The following is a 17328-nucleotide window of genomic DNA, read 5'->3' as shown; positions in this document are numbered from 1 at the left end:
TGCAGAATGGACAGAGATAATAGTATTGTTTTAAATCATTGAAGCCTAAATAACTCAGTTTCAGAGAAACATTCTCCGTTATATACTGTGGCAAATCAAATGCATGTCCACCAATCTGGAAGTATCCCTCTAGGCAACAAGGTGACACATTTTTAGATATGATAAATGAGTGTGCTTTGGATTTAATAACACCAATGATAGGAGGTGAATCTCAACTTGGACCCAAACTAGAAGAGGTGCAAACAAGTCTTGAAATGATGTCAGTCTGGTTAACTGAGTCAAGAACGGTTTATTTTTTAAAAAAGGCAAAACATTGGCAAAGCAAATGCAGATTCACAATTAGGTGGGCAAAACAGTTTGAGGTGCATGATGCTAACAGCCTTAAAGTGTCTTCATGTCCCTCAGAAGCAGGGAACAGGACAGAGTGATGGACCATTATAGGAAGGATGCGTGAGATAATTTGGAAATTCTGTTTTAATGCTTTGCACCACTGCAGAAGGTGTTGGATCAATAGCGATGCCTGAATTGCTTTCTTAAGATGGCAATTAAGTTTTCAAGTTAATTAACAAATTAAAAAATGAACTTCGTGTCTAAATATCATACACCTGAGTTCTTGAAGAACTCAAATGCAAAATTGACATGGTGATGAAAATATACAATTTGTCACTGAAATAGCTCCCTTACTGGATAATTGCAAAGCAGCCAATGTAATGTTTTACCAGCATCAAGGATGCGGGGAGCCCAGAAATTGTATGCTTTTTAGGTAAGTATTGCCTGTCATGATTAAAGCTGGAATTACTAAACATATAAAAAATCATGCTGAAGAATTTGGCTTCTGAAAAGGTAAGTCCTGCCTCATCAACCTTTTGAGTTAACATAAGCACAGATAGGGGTTACACAGTACACATATAATTCAATTTCTAAAGTTATTCAAAGGCACCATTCAACTGGTATGTTTCCTTGGGAAAGAGGACAGGTCCTCTTGAGCAGTAACTGGAAACAGGTGGTCATGATACAGCAACAGTTTTCTCAATGGAGGAAAGCAAGCTGTGGGCTTCTACAATCTGTATTGCAAAACCATTTGCCTCTGAATATGAAATATATTTTTCAAAATTATTACATCATTTTAAAGACTGGACAAATAACAGCATAAAAATGAAGATCAGTTGACAATACAGACTGAAAACTAGTAGAAGCTTAGCCTATTTTGCAGTGGTCAGAGTGTGAGACAGACTGGAGAGATGCAAGTTAAAATCCCCCACTTAGCTCATAGGTTACTGTGGACCAGTTGCTGTCTCTCAGCCCACCTACCTCACAGGGATGTTAGGAGGATAAAAATAAGCAGGGGAGCTATGAACCCTGCCTTGACCTTCTTGGAGGAAAAGTGATACAAGTCTTACAAAAACAAATGACTCTTGGTTTTAGTATATGTGTAGAGGAGAGAGCAAAGATTTGTGGTACTGCATCCAAGAGGCATTTTATTATGCTGGCCAGGTAGTGGAGCCATATTTCAGCTATAGCCCATTTGACTGTTAAAACTGCTGTAAACCAACACATTTGTCTGTTGTTCCAGTCAGAGTTGTGCTGGTCTCCCCTTAACTACCTTTGGGTTCTCCAAGACATACTGTTTGTAGCTCCATAGTTACAAAGTTGTTTGGATTTTTCTACATGCTTCTGCCATTATCATTCCATTGCTATTCTGGAATACTGCAGTCATAAAACCACTTCTTCTATTGCAATATAAAAATAAATAAATCTGACATTTGTAAATGATCTGGAATGGTTCTGTAATACTTTCATTGTATGGAAGATGATATGCACAATTTCCTACATTTTATGTGGCGTTCAGGGTGTGCGACTTGAGCAATTTCCCCTGCAAACTCCCCCACCCAAAACAGGCTTTTTTGACAGGTTATCCAAAAGAGTGAACTTCAGAAATTCCTGCTGTCTAATCTCCCTCATGAAGAATTCTGGAATATTGGGTGTTAAATGCCAAAACAAAAGAAACCGACCCTGCAAAAGGGTTATCAGTACCCTGAGTGCATGCTCCTAATTCCAAGATTTACTGGTTGGGAAAACAAGAGCATGGAAGGGATGTGATTACAGCCACAAAACATTTCTCAATCTGAATGCATTCTGTCTTTGTCAACAGGAAAAAACGCTGTCACTCTAACAACAACAGTGACGTGATTGGTGCTGTTGATCGTTTGCTATGAGTTTGCTACAAAAAACATAGGAACGAACAGAAGCTATAGTGCTATATACAGTATGTCTGGAAGGCCCCTTTATAATGTATTTCTGTACGGGAGGTAAATTTTAATTTACCTTACCATTGACCTGCCCTGATTTATTAGGGGCGTGTCCACATTTCAGCATTATTTAGCGGTTAATCCACTCTCCCTGTGTTGAATTTGACTGAAATAGTCCACACCTACAGGTATTTGAATTTGTATGTGAAGAGTCACTTTAGTCTTTCCTGTTACCAGCAGGCATTTCCTTTTGAGTTTGCCCTCGCCTTCTTCATTGGATGATTAAGTACCAACAGCATGCCCACAGATAGCTGAATGCACCTTAGTTTTGAAATGATTTCCCCGCCCAGAAAGTGTGCATAAGCACACCATCAGGCAATTGTAAATTCTCAGCACACACTTTTGCAGTTTTCTGGTTTTCTGCAAATCTGGGGGAATCAAAAGAAATATATCTCCTTTGTTCAGGAGCGTGCTACAAGTAGTTAACAGCATGGCAAAGCAATAGTGAATTCTCAGCACACATTTTTCAGCAATATTGCTTTAGAAATTTTTAATGTTTGCTTGTGTAGTTTTGTGCAAATCCGAGGGATCAAAAGAAATATGTATGCCTAGCAGAAATAGTAAGGAGCATTGGCAGAAAAGAAATGAGTGAGGAATTAGTGGGCATGGAAAGGGGAGTAGCAGAGAGTGATGACTGATCCACCCATCGCCAAACACAAACAAATTGTGCACCGAGTGGAGCAGTTCAGCTTGACTTCTCCCAATTTATTGGATTATCCCTGTATCGGGTAAACCAAGTTTACAGAGGGAAAGTGTTGAGACTGATGATTGAGGGTAATGTCATGTGAACTACACAAATTAAATGGGAATACAAACAGCTGAGGACACACTGTTAACTCCAGTGTGGACAAGCCCTTTGATGTGTTATTAGTTGGATATTTGATTGTGCACTTTCTGGATTGACCACTTGAGGGCAGAACAAGACTATTACTGTACTAGTAATTCTTTGGGTTTCCTTGCCTCTTGAAATCAGCATGGAAGTGTTAACTTCGGGGCGGAGGGGGGACTTCAAAAGGGACCATAACTGAAGGTGTGGGAGGAGTAAGTTTTCCCACTGAGGGATACTTCACACATTGCAGCAAAAGAAAGATCACTGTGTTTTCAGTGAGACTGACTGAATCTTTTCTGTAAAAGATTATTCCTTCTGAAGGTGTGTTTCCAGGCACATGCCCTTCAAATATTACAGAAAATATGAGTCACCCACGGTGGAAACATAGGCAACATGATGTGAAGTATCCTTTAGCAATGACTGGCCCTTTCTAGTGCTCAGATTATGTGGGGTGGGGGTGCCTTAATAAAATTCACAAGCTGTATCCTCTGACTTTCCCCATCTTTCCCCATCTCAAAACAGGTAGGGGTGTGTGGGCGGTGGTGGTCATTGTGTTATAAAATTATAAAATTATGGAGACCCTGCTTGGTCTCTCTGTTTCTTGATGACCTTATTCTTCTCTGCTGGTCTCTATTTTTAACTTTTGTTAAAACTGTGACAGCCTAATGAAAAGTGGCATAATACCCTCCCAAATTGCTCCTCTCCCAAATTGCCCTTGAGGAGTACCATTCATATAATCATAGAGTAGAAGGGGGCCTATGAGGCCATCAAGTCCAACCCCCTGCTCAATGCAGGAATCCAACTTAAAGCATGCCCAACAGGTGGCTGTCCAGCAGCCTCTTGAATAACTCCAGTGTTGGAGAGCTCACGACCTCCCTAGGTAATTGGTTCCACTGTCTAATAGTTGGGAAGTTTTTTCTGATGCTCAGTGGAAATCTGGCTTCCTGTAACTTGAACCTATTATTCCGTGTCCTGCACTCTAGGATGATCAAGAAGAGATCCTGGCCCTCTCTATGCAACAATGTTTCATGTACTTGAAGAGTGCTATCATATCTCTGTAGCGCACTGCGTGTGTAGGTGAGACGTGGTATGGATCCAAGAACCGTTTAGAACAGGAATAAGACAGGCCAGGCAAGTTTCATGTAAGAGTCTTTACTAGGCAAAGACATTAGAGACATCTTCCTCCATTGACAATTCTTCCCCCACACTCGAGATCCTGCCAGTTCCCAGCTTATCACACACTCAGCTAGCCACACTGACCTTGATTGTCTGGAACTCTGTTCTCACAGTTTAACCCTTCTGCTTCAGGTTTCTCTCTCTCTGCTAAAAACCTTGTCTGTGAGTCTCACAACCTGCGTCACTGACCAACAGCCCCCACCTGAGACTTACAGACCACAAAACATCAAGTTACAATTATTACATCTCTACAACATTAACTTTCCATTACAAATACATTTCAGTACATGGATTCTTACAGTTTCTATTTACAGTTTCAGTTCAGTTCAGTTTCTCTTTATTCTTTATTTACACAAGTTTCACAGATTCATGTTTGCTTTTATTTGATGATACATTTACATTTCATTCTTCAACACAATACTTCCACATTAGATCCATTGTTTCTTTATCTATAGGCCCCTCTTTTTCCCATTCCACTGGAATTTCATCTGTTTCATTATTCTGTTGTGTAACATTAAATGCAAATCTCTGAGGAGGTTGACCTTTCGTTTTTCTCTCTGATCTCCTGACATTATCTATTTCCATTTCTTCCTCACTTTCAACTTTAGTTGGACCAGCACTCGTACTTGGCATTTCTGTATCATGTGTTGTTATGTCTTCACCTCTCAGTCTTTTAACAGTACGTTTGCCACTCTGAATCAAATCTGTTAATGCAGGTTTTAATAGAATTTGCTGCCCGAAAGGAACATCTGCAGCTTCCTGTCTGTTTTCACTCTCTAAGATCACTGTTTGGCTGTGTCTCCAAGGTTTATCTATCACTTTTATGTTTCTGCTTAACACTACTTGTTGTTTCTCAGGTAACCAAACTCTGTAATATGAATTCTGAAATCCTAAAATGCGTCCTGCTTGAGCTCTTGAGCCTAATTTGCCATGTCTCCTTTGTTTTACTACATGTACCCAGCATTTTGCCCCAAAACGTTCTATGTGTGTCACCCTGGGTTTTCTTCCTGTCAGTTTCTCATAGGGAGACATGCCTATTGTTCTGTGCATTAGGCGGTTCTGAATATAAACAGTGTACAGTATACATTCACCCCAATAAGTGTTATTCATATCAGCATCTGCTAGCATTGCTCTCAATGAATCCTGCAATGACCTGTTCCTCCTCTCTGCCGTGCCGTTGGAGGATGGGCTGCAGGGAGCGGTGAGACTATGAATTATTCCCTTCTTTTCCAAATATGTTTGAAATGAATTACTGGTAAATTCTCCTCCTCTATCTGATCTGATATTTTTGATAACAGCCCCATGTTGTGTCTCTGTTTTCTGTATGAATGCCTTTAACTTCTCTTCTGCATCACTTTTCTTTTTCAATAAGAACACATGTGTAAATCGGAAAAATCATCCACAATCACTAAATAAAACCTTGCTCCACCTTTTGAGCACTGAAAAGGACCAGCTAAATCCACATGTATAAGCTGATATGGTTCTGAAGTCGTGCTTTCACAGCTCTTATTTACTGGATTCACAGTCATTTTTGTTTTATAACATACCTCACACTCATCCACATGCTCACAGTGTGTTAACTTCAAATCTTGACTATATTTTGGGGTGTTTTGTATCTTTTGAAAATGTCCGTGTGCTAATTTTCTGTGCCATTCATGGACACAATTCTCATGTTTCTCTTTATTTACTGCTATCCAAGCACACATGTCTTTATCTATCTTGCATTCAACTATAAACATGTTGTTCTGTAATTTCCCTTGCATGCATATTTCGCCATCTTTTATCACAAAACATCTATCCCCTTCAAATGTAACTTTACAACCTATTTGAGCCAATTTTCTCACTGATAGAATGTTATATTTTAAACCAGAAATCAATAATACATCTGTTAAAATTCCCAAATTACCCATCTTCAGCGTTCCTCTTGCTGTCGCGTTCTGAGATGATCCGTCAGCCAGATAAAGCTTCTCCTGCGTCGGCTTTGAAGTGTAAAATAAACTAGAGTCTGTGATTAGGCAATTAGACGCTCCACTGTCAAGAAGCCACTTAGAGTTAATCAGTTTATTGCTCTCTTTAGAAACAAAGTTCACGCTTGCCCTTTGACTTTCAAAGTCTCTGTAATTCCTCTTCTTTAAACAATGTCTCTGTATATGCCCACGTGACCCGCAAAAATAACATGTTTTAGTCTCTTCCCTGCTTCTTTGATTCCGTTGTTGTACAGACACAGTCTCAGCCTCTTTTAAGTCCATTTTCTTGTTTTCTTGTCTCCTACACCACTCTTGTTGAAGTTTCTGTTCCACAAAGTCCAAAGATAGAGTCCCGTCTGGTTGACTTCCAAGACCAGCAACCAGCACGTCCCATTTTTGATCAAATGAAGATAACAGGAGATAAACCATCTGCAAGTCATCATGATGGACGCCTCGATCTTGGAGCTCAGCATTTAATCTATGAAATTCAGCCAAATGCTCTTCCATAGTCACATCATCAGTAAAACGCATCTGATATAGCTTCCGTGCCAAACACAGCCTGCTTCCCGCAGTTTGCTGTACGTGTGCAGCTCTTAACTTTTCCCACATCTGATTAGCAGTCGGCTCATTACTCACCAGCAACAGTTGTGAATCTGATAGCCCCAGAGTAATAAAAGCCTTCGCTTTCTCGTCTTTCTTCAGCCACGCTGCTGAAGGAGCTGCCGGAGGGGTTTTTTCCACGACATCATTTAAATCCTCTTTAATCAGAACAGCTCTCATTCTCCACTTCCAGCTGGAGTAATTTACAGCATTCAGTCTCTCCATTGGCATCCCGGAAGACAGATTTACAGCCATGTTGCTCACTCTTACTTGCCTCTCACTTGCGTTTTGTTTCTCTCTGCAACAACGCCACTTCACCAGCTCTCGAACCCGCTACAACGCCTCATAATCTGGGCCCATAACCCCTGTAGCGCACTGCGTGTGTAGGTGAGACGTGGTATGGATCCAAGAACCGTTTAGAACAGGAATAAGACAGGCCAGGCAAGTTTCATGTAAGAGTCTTTACTAGGCAAAGACATTAGAGACATCTTCCTCCATTGACAATTCTTCCCCCACACTCGAGATCCTGCCAGTTCCCAGCTTATCACACACTCAGCTAGCCACACTGACCTTGATTGTCTGGAACTCTGTTCTCACAGTTTAACCCTTCTGCTTCAGGTTTCTCTCTCTCTGCTAAAAACCTTGTCTGTGAGTCTCACAACCCCTCAGTCTTCTCAAGGCGAGACATGCCCCCGTTTCTTTCAGTCTCTCCTCATAGGGCTTTGTTTCTGGTCTCCTGTTCATCCTTGTTGCCCTCCTCTGAACCATTTTTCCCCAAACAAGTTTCCCCTGCTCCCCTACCCCATATTGCAGAAGCAATAGATATGCCCTCATATCTTTCTGTTGGTTTCCTGCACAAAGTTTTCTGAACGGTTGAACTAGTTCTGTCTTTGCCAATGAAATTGGCTGTCTCTGCAGCATGCTCACAAAAATGCATGGTCTTATTTTTTCAATTGATATAAAGAAGTGGGACCCCATTAGCAAAGAGTTTGCAATCCAATTTGCCCCACCCAGGATGCTTCCACACTAAAGTTCATTGTGAACTCACTGCTCATGCATGCAAGTTTTGCGCACTGTCCACACATCATCCTCATCACAATGCTGTCCCATATTATTTCCCCATTTAATCCAAGTTCACCATTTCTGCAGGGCTCCTTCTGGGAGGAAAGGTGGAATATAAATTTAATAATAAAAAATCTGATTAGTAAAAAAAACCCTGCAGAAATGGTAACCAGGGATTATAGCAGGGGCTTGGCGAAAGATGGGATGGCATTTTGATAAGGATAACACTGTGTGGCTACTGCAAAAGACTTTTATGGATGAGCAGCCCTGAGTCTGCAATAAACTGCCTGGTAGAAGCGGCCTTAGTGTTCTGTAAAATGAGCAGGTGTGCACACTATGCATTTTGAATATCCAAGTATTAAAGGAGCTTAGTAGCAACAAATACACCTTAACTGGTGTGAGGACGGGAGGGAAAGTTCAGTGTAGGCACCTGACAACAGAGAAGTATCAGTGTATTGAAACTTGCTGTGACTTGTCCTGTGTCAGGGAATCATTACAGAGCAGTTTCATATGAACACCCCCCCCCAGCTTATGTTGGACAGATGTGTGAAATAAGTGAACAAGAGAACATGAGTTTGGGCCACATTTCTCAAGTACAGCACAAAATCCTTCAGAATGCTGCAATATCTCTTGAGTGTAGAAGGCATTACATAAGGAAACTAAGCAAATTAAAAAGCAATTGATGGTACTTTTTCCCTTAAAAAAGACAAGCAGCCCCGGGTACATACTTAGCTGGACAATCATGATATTCCTGTGAGGCTTCCAGTAGTACCACTTTGAGAAGCATCAACTCTTGCCCACTGCTTCAGTGGCTTCAGACCCATAGATGATTAGGGCCTAAGGCCAACAACACATGTGTTTTTGCCTTTTAGCAGTGCATAGGTTGGGCTGAGCAAAGCAGAGAACACTCAGAGGCTCAGCCAGTCCAAAGCACACCCTTTCTACTCTCAGCCCCTCTCCTTGATCCCTGTAACTACAGTACGGCCCCGCTTTTCAGTGTTCCACTAATACAGTGGCTTTCAATTAGAGTAAGGCCCCACTCATATGGCGCTTGTTCCGCTTTTAAGGCTTTTTGGGGGATCAGGAGCCATTTGGAGTTCTGCTTTTCAGCGGGTTTCGTTTTTCGGCGGGAGTCTGGAACGTAACCCGCCGTATGAGTGGGGCCCTACTGTACTACAGTTGGGGAAAGAATGTGACTGCAATCATAGGAACCACTGCTTATTAAGAAAATAAGAAGGGGCCTGCAGGCCAATGGCCCACCTAGTCCAGCATCTTGTTCTCACAGTGGCCAACCAGATGCCTATGAGAAGGCCACAAGCAGGACCTGAGTGCAAGAGCACTCTCTCCTGCAGTTACAAGCAACTGGTATTCAGAAGCATACTGCCTCCAATAGTGAAGGTAGAACATGGCTGGTAGGGCTAGTAGCCACTGATAGCCTTATCCTCCATGAATTTATTCTCTTTTAAAGCCATCCAAGTTGATGGCCATTATATCTGTGACCACCTTGTTAGCATGGTATTTGCCCATGTGAGCATGTGACCGGGGTTACTTTGTAACTTGCTTGCAGTGACTTTTGAAGTTAGGGCCTAATATGCTCAAGATATATTGTAGCATTCCAGAGGACCTTGTCCTGTCCTTGGGAGATCTGGCACAAATTCCCTCCAAATGCATTTATTTAATTGGATCATTCAGAATTTCTTTTTTCTACCAACCATCAATTTGATGCTGATAATACTGGGTGCAGGCCAGTACACACTTAAGTGTTCTTACGGAATATCCATATAGATTCAATTTAGGGGACTAGACAGCGCTGTGGTAAAGGGGAACAGAGAGTTAATTGGCCAAGGATCTACATGACCCAGGCAGAATCACACTGGTTCCACTTACTGCGTTGTCTTTATAAATGATAGCATTATCATAATGAGGAGGAAATAAGTACTATCAGAATTCATTCGAGGGCATGGAGTCTTTCTCTTTTTAGGGGGTGGGGGTATTACAGCTTCCAAGTTTAGTCAATTAATTTGTTAAATTAATCAGTTAACCCCCTTTTGATCAACTAATTGCCCCCAATTAAGTGGGCAACAGATCTTACTTGGCAGCAAGCACTTATAAAAAGTTCAGAAGGCTGGCTTCAACTCCCACAGGAGGCGATGCAGCTTCTGCAACATGTGCATGCACCATATCAAAACTAAGTGTACTGCCTCTTCTTTGAAAATAATTGTATTTATTCCTGTGCAAATTTCCACAGATTTATTTGTTTTATTAACCAATTGACTAAAAAGCAATGAGAAAGGTTTCAGTCCATTGGATCCCAGTACGCAGAGAGAGAGATGCTCTAGCCTGTGCTGATCCTCACTGAACCACATAGGTGGCCAGGACTGGTGTATGCTGTGCAACATCTGCATGACTGGCTTCTCCTGCGGAATATGTGAGTGCTGGTGGAACTTGGAAAAAGATCTATATTTACTTTCCATCAAGTTTAGTTGAGGCAGTGGGTGTTCTGAATCTGTGCATTATGCACTGTATGGAAGCTCTTATGCACATATGGGTCTTTTTCATGCATCCAGCTGAATGTGTGTAGGTCAGAGTTATGGTCAGCAATGAAGTCCAACTTCCTTCTCCCGCCTGCCCCCCACCCCCAATCCCAGTATGTTCAGTGAATGTGTGAGAAGAACATTTGCAATAGGGCTAGGAAACATTCCAGGGACTTATCACGTACTAGGAGATCTTGGGGATCATTGGCAGCAATACTTTCTGATTCTTTTCAATTCAGGTTATATTTTCTTTCTTGTCACGTTTAAAGTTTTTGTTCTAGTACAAAAGAATGCAAAGACTGTTGATTTTGAAGACAGATTCAAGGGAAAAACCATTTTTGCATACAAGCTCAAAGTGGTTAAATGATGTTGGGAAGAGAATTTAGTTGTCCTGTGATGTGTCACTGCCACCTTCATCAGGTTTCTGTGGTTGACTGTCATTGCCATTGTGTATTTATATGCATAGAGAACATTAATCAAATGAATAAGAATGTATGGTTGGTGTTGGTATTATTTGCAGCACTCCCCAGTAAGACCAGGCATTGGAAAATAAAGCTCTTTTAATAAGTGAAAGTGACTAGAGCACTGACAGTGCTTCTTTCGCTGACAGTTAAATGAACAGAAACTCCTTCTGAGATCCGAAAGGAGACAGGTAAATATCTCAGAGTTAGATGTCTGCACACTGTTTTTAAAGTGGGAGTTAAAGCATTTGCTGTAAAGAGCATTGCTGAAAGGCCACCATCACTTGTAGCTATACAGTTTTCCTTGCATATCCTAGCAAAATATCAGTTTGATATTGCAAATGAGGCACTTGGGTGCAGATGCAAAGCTGAGAGTTTTACACATTAAGGCTACATTCCTCAGACTGCCTAGTCTCTAGTAGTCAGACTAAAGTGAATGGAGCAATTCTGTAGCAAAGTGTTTGGAGATTTGGTCTCCTCTGACACCACGGGAGAGTTGGGCAATTAATGGTGTAATGGGGAGTCTGCAACTTATTAGCCTTCTTCCCAAAAGCATAACAAGGATGGACATGCTGATCTCACTTTGCAAGTGTGTAGTTTAAACATGCTAATATTCTCCAGTACTTTTTCTGTCCCCCTCCCCCAATTTCAGGAGAAGCTGGGTTTGCATAGCAGTGATTAGCTGGCTCTTATTATACAGCCACGAGAGTGGATGTATATTATAGCCAGCATGGATTTTTCACATTCCGCAATGTTAAATTGAAAATACCCCCATGCCATTCAGATGCTTCCCATAAGCTCATTTTAGAACAAAACCTTACAAAACCTATCGTCCTGAACTCAGAAACACTTGCTTAACAACCTTCTCAATTTTCATGGGGATAAACAAAATAGTCAGAGAGAATCGAGAGTTCAAAGTCTAAAGAAAGAGAGAGAAAAACCAGAGCCCCTTTGGATTTTTTTCTCTGAGAGTTCTCATAATGTGTTGAAATTCATTAAAATTCAGCCATGTTCACAGAGGACCTGTAAGCTTGTTACTGACCTTGCCCCATACTCTGACCTTCATCTTCTGCAGTTTAAAAGTTTAAAAAATGCATGGCTAATGTTTAATTAATTTAATACATTTTGCATTGAACTGAATGATAATGTTGGGCATGCTCAGTAAGAACCAACTGTCAGTGTTCTAAAAGCCAGACTCACAGCTGCTTGGCTTGGCTATTCAGGGGGCCACACGCACACCAGACTTCGATTTCACATGAGACAGATATGGCTTCACTCAGAGAATCCTGGGAAGTGTAGTCTGTGAAGGGTGCTGAGAGAAGACTGCTATTCGTCCGACAGAGGTCCAGTGGTCAGAGTGGTTTAACAGTCAGCCGCCCTGACTGAAGCTCTGTGAGGAGAACAGGGTGTCTCCTAGCAATCCTCAGCACCCTTCACTAACTACACTTTCCAAGATTCTTTGAGAGAAGCCATGACTGTCCAAAGTGAAATAAAGGCCTGGTGTGGATGTGGCCAGGGACAGTTTTGGTTTAAATTTGGGTAGGAGGCTACATGTGCCTGCTGTAGAATAAAACGATGGGGGAAACCCTGAAAAGCAATGATACTGTTCGCAATATTTTCCTGTTGGAAAGAAAAGGGGCTTCCCCTCTGCCCAGTGTCCACCTATCCAATCTCCTCCCCTCTTCTTCCTCCCCTCCATGCCCCTGCCCCAGGTCAGTGTTGGGCTACAACCTGGTAGACCAGGGTTTGAATCCCCACACAGCCATGACGCTTACTGGGTGACCTTGGGCCAGTCACTGCCTCTCAGCCTCAGAAATGCAAACACAATTTGGGTTGGTCTTTCACAGTCCAATCCACTTGCTGTGTAGCTTGGAAGAATTTGGTAACGTGCCTCTAACCATATGGGGAATCCTGGCAACACCTGCAATCAGCCCAAAGAATAGAAACAAGAGATGTGCTGTGCTGATCTTGTTTTAGCAGGGAGGAAGCAACATTATTAAGACAATTTGCAATTTTAGTGAAGTTTCCTATAGGAAATCACTTTCTTTTGCTTCTATTTCTGTGAATATGTGAAGTACAGCAACACTTTGGAAAATTTACACTAAAAAACTCCAAAAATAATTGTGGAATAATGGCACTGACTATTCTGCGGAATAGTCTCCAGTGGACATAAGGAGTGTCTCAGTTTGCACCAGATAAAAGAGTGGGAGGTGAAATATATTCTAGCAAAATTATAGGTGTGCTCTATGTTTTTAATTGACTGTGCCCACTTTTCCTTAAATGATGTGGTTTAAACATAGCAGGCTGAAAACACTCATCTTGGGCAGCCTAAGTTTGTTTTTTTCCAACAGCTAGAGTCATTCCTGAAGTAGCAACATATTGTAATCAGTCTGATTTTACCTCAAACTGTAGTTTCAGATTCAACGGTTAATGCACCCAAAATAGAAATAGAACATTACCTCCAATTTGAAACACAAAAGGATGTATTCACCATCATACGACACTGACCAATAAAAAGGCTTTGAAATTAATAAAAATAAATTTGACACAGGTTTCTAGGATGAATAATGAGAGAAATAAAATTTTCTAGATTAGATTCTCTGTAGAAACAATAGTAACATGAGAATGAAGCAAAGTAAGAAGAACACTGACAAACATACAAAAATGTAATTCTCCATCTTTGGAGATGGCAGGTATTGCCACCAGTCACCATATGCTCAGAGGCACATGTTACCAAATTCTTCCAAGCTACACAGGAAATGGATTGGACTATGAAAGACCAACCCAAATTATGTTTGCATTTTGACAAATTTGTAGGGCAGTCCAATATCTCAGAGAGGAGATCAAGTCTCCTGCTCCCCTGGTGCATTCACTATAGCTGCCCAATTTCCTTGCTTTTTAAAGTTTGATAGAAATATCTGTGGGCTATAGGTACATTCTTAAACCGAAAGTTTTTTGCCTATTAGTGAATATCAATTATAAATACCCCTCCCACACACACCCTGTCTCAGAGTAGGACTGTCCACAATACTAAATGGCTGGACCCTGTATCAATCAGGAAGCAATCTTCCCATTCAAATACAATTTTGAAGTGGGGTTTCTGCTGGTAGATTTTGAGTACGTGATTGTGCCCTGAATGACTATTTTTTAAATATAAACAATGAAATGTATAGACCCATGCATTAAAAATGCATAGCAGATATGTATCCCAAAGGCACAAATTCCTTTGCTTAGGAAAAGGTGCCTATTAAATATGTGTTGCTATAGCTATGTTGTGATATTTAAAAAATAAGCACAATAAATGCTGTTAAAATACACCCATTTCCCTACCACTCTATTCACTTGTGAATACATTCAAGAGAAGGCCTAGAAATAATGCTGAGAATCTTACTTTGTAAATACTGACATCTGAAATGGAGTTCCTGCCAGTAAAGCAGTGGATTGAATTTAAGATAGCACTGGATGCTTGGAGATCACCTGTTCTTTGGGGAACCCATAATTATACCATAAAGTGATGAGCAGCTAGGCCTTTGCTGTGGAAGGTGCTGTAGGGTGGAATTTTCCTTTCTTTACACACCTTTCTCTCTTCCTCCTCCTCCTCCACCACCACCTTTGAAAAGCATCTGGAAACTTTGTAAACAAACTCCAGATGCTTTTTGAAGTAACACTGTTGGTTCTCTTCTCTTATCCTATAATTTCTCCCTTTTGAAAAATAGTTGATAAATTAAGATGGCATTAGAGTAGTATTCATATTTTCTTTCCTGCATGAGACCCCTGCTCAAATTAACTCTTCTACATGGCCATTAAAGGCACAGGAGCTCATCCTCCTTTGCTGGTTGCTCCAGCAGACACAGTAGAAAGTGGAGGCCATCACATATTGAAATACAGCTTCCAATCAACTGCATCCATATGAGAATCTTCATGAGACAGAAAAGCAATTTAATTGGATAAAAAACAGAATGAGAGATGGATTTGGCCAAGCATGGTTTGAGAGTATTCCATTTACAGGATGTCAGTAAATCAAAGCTACGCTGTAAACCTGTATTGATTCTTAAGTAAAAATTTCAAAAATCAGAGCTATCGTATAAATAGTAGAAGTATTTGCCTCTGCTTTCAGAACATTAATGAAACAGCTTGTTTATAGCTGTTTGTGCTAGGCAAAATACCAGACCAGGAAAAAAATGTTTTGAACAAATGCCTTTTCTGCTTTAATTAAGACCAGAGCATAGATATCTCTAGCTCACAGTGTGAAGAGATCAGTATTTGGGTATGTGGAAGTATTTTGGAATAATGCTGATGTCAGTCCTGCTCACATCAATGGAATGGTCAGACTAGATGGGATGCAATACATCTGTCATCAGGATCTCATTGTAGTCCTTTTCAGGCATTTCCTTCTGAATACACAAAGGGTCCTGTGGGAACAAGTAGGACTAGGCCTGTGCCAGTGGTGCTGGCACATGTGCTGGCAGCACTCCAGAGCCAGCACACAATTGGCTAAGTCTGAAGGAGGCCACCTTCACTGTGCATAAGATTTACATGATGGGGAGAAGAACCTACAGTTCCAGTACTCATGCTCTTATGCACAATGAAGGTGGGCCCCTTCAGACTCAGCCAATCACATGTTGGCTTAGGTGTGGTGCCAGCCCATGTGGTGGTATCATCAATGGGACAGACTTGCTTGTTGCTACAGGCCCTTTCATGCAGTTGGAACAAATGCCTGAAGAGGGTTATCATATGAGTGTGCTTGCTAATGAACCATCCCAGCCTGTTCTTTTCAGCAGCCATTTGGGGCTAAAATCAGTAAAAACAACAACCTTGCAAGCAATTCTAATTATGGATCTCCCATGTCACATCTACTTTGTCCCTAAGGGCTGCTGTACTTTGCTCACTCATGTGGGAGTAAGTACAGCTAAAACACCATAGGGCTTACTTTGAAGTCAAAACACAGGACCAGGCTGCACATTAGATTATAATCTGTGCACTTTGATTTAGATGAATTTTGATTGGACTGTTAAAGTTTTTTTTGAGCCCTACCCTTTAGACAACTATCAGTTTAAGTGTTGGAGATTGAGAATATGCTTATTTCACATCATTTGCTCAGTTTGGGTAGCTAAGAATTTCAGTTTCTTCTTGCACTTAGCTACTATTGATTATGGGAGGATTGATGTTGAAGTTAAGCATGCCTCTCAAAACACAGCTATTAAAATAGAAATCTCTGACAACTCTGAATTTGCAAAATAATACAGTGTGCCTAATATAATAATGCTGAGCTACCTAGATCTCAGTATTTATCAAATGCAAGTGTTGGTGGTCTGACATCGTGAAAAGCAACCCATTTTATTAGGGTAAGTGAGCTTCATCTTGCCAAGATAATAAATTATTGGGGTCATCCATCACAAGTCTCATATTTCATTTCCCATGTAATAATCACATATTTAAAAACTCTAACCTCAATTTTTTGCTCACTCTTTTTGTTTAGACCTTGTGTACCTTTCAACTGTGTTGTGCAATTTCCTTACTACTTCTGGTACTAGCCCCAGGTGTGATACTGGAATCATATTATTGCTTTCAGAGCATTCAGCAACTGAACTTCTAAAATATTGATTTATTTTGTGTATAACAAGCCAGTTTTCAAATGGAAAGGAAAATTAAAATTCTTTATTGAACACTGTAACAGTGTCCTAGGGGAAATTTCTATGAAGGATTTTTGTCCAAAGGAAATGTTTTGTATTTAATTATTGGCTTACAGGCCAATGCCAAGACTTGCTGTGCCAGCAAATAAAAGCTTGCATCAGGCTGTATTGGTTCCTGAGCCACTGCAATGCCCAAGCCAAATCCAAGTACAAGCAATCCATGGGTGCAGGCAGGTTGTTGTATTTAAAGAGCAGTCACAGTGAGATCATCATTGTTATTGCCATTGCATTGCCCTTTGCCAATGTGAAGGCAACTGTTTTCAGAAATAATTCAACTTAAATAGCAGTAATGATTTATACTTCACCAAAGTGAACATATGTCAGAAATTGAACTAGTTTCTAGATTTCCAGCTGATCTATAAATTAGATACATGGCATGAATAATGCAGTATCAATTTGCATATGTAATCAAGAAGTTTGCAAGTTTGTTTTTCGGAGACATTATTTTGCATTGTTTAACAACAGTTTCTAGTTAACTACTTTTATGTAAATGTACTTAAGCGAAGTCCTAGGATTTCATATTACACCGCAAATATGCACACTCTTTGTTTTGTGTTTACTGTCTATGTACATCCATTTTATAGGTAGTATTTAATATAAGTCCTCCTTAGAGTAGACCCATTGAAGTTAACAAACATGCTAACTTAGGCTGATTCATTTCATTGGATCTCCTTGAGTAGGACTTAGTTGAATACAA

Source organism: Rhineura floridana, chromosome 1 (assembly GCF_030035675.1).
Source record: "Rhineura floridana isolate rRhiFlo1 chromosome 1, rRhiFlo1.hap2, whole genome shotgun sequence".
NCBI classification, from domain to species: domain Eukaryota; kingdom Metazoa; phylum Chordata; class Lepidosauria; order Squamata; family Rhineuridae; genus Rhineura; species Rhineura floridana.
This window is presented reverse-complemented; position numbering follows the sequence as displayed.